Below are 881 nucleotides of genomic sequence, written 5' to 3' on the forward strand. Positions count from 1 at the left end.
TTCTTAATTTTTCTCATGATAATAAGCAGTCAATGTTCATATTTTGGCCAATATATCCAGAATCCGTCGGCTGGTAAAGACGACATAAGAAAATCCGAAAGTAGCTGCCAGAAAGTCTACGGATTCACAGCACCTGATTTCACTATTCTGTACTCCTAGAGAAAATAAGTGCTGAATAAACACTATATATGACAAAATATGAACATTGGCCAGTTGTTGACCAATGCTACCGTGCAAGAGAAACGAACTATAAGGAAAATTAAGAATACTCAATATATCAATTCTCTTAATGCAAACATCTTTTTTATAATAATAATAATAATAATAATAATAATAATAATAATAATAATAATAATAATAATAATAATAATAATAATAATAATAATCATAATAATAATAATAATAATAATACGCGGTATTTGTCAGATTGAATATATACCAAATGCTGGGCAAGAAGAAGAAGAAGACGAAGAGAGAGAGAGAGAGAGAGAGAGAGAGAGAGAGAGAGAGAGAGAGAGAGAGAGAGAGAGAGAGAGAGACGCCCCTGAGCACGAGGAATCCAGAATGAGTCATTTTAATCTCTTTTGTCAATTACGCTTAAAATTCAATTTGTACTGCATTTTGTAAAATGAATAATAATAATAATAATAATAATAATAATAATAATAATAATAATATAATAATAATAATAATAATAATAATAATAATAATGCGTCAACATTGAAAACAGAGCACTGGGGCAATATCTGAAAACCAGTGAAGACGAGTGGCTAAAGAGTGCATGGGAAGAAGGACTAATAAAAGTAGACGAAGACCCAGAAATATACAGAGACAGGAGAAAGACAGAAAGAACAGAGGACTGGCACAACAAACCAATGCAC

This window comes from Macrobrachium nipponense, chromosome 6 (assembly GCF_015104395.2).
Source record: "Macrobrachium nipponense isolate FS-2020 chromosome 6, ASM1510439v2, whole genome shotgun sequence".
Taxonomy (NCBI): Eukaryota; Metazoa; Arthropoda; class Malacostraca; order Decapoda; family Palaemonidae; genus Macrobrachium; species Macrobrachium nipponense.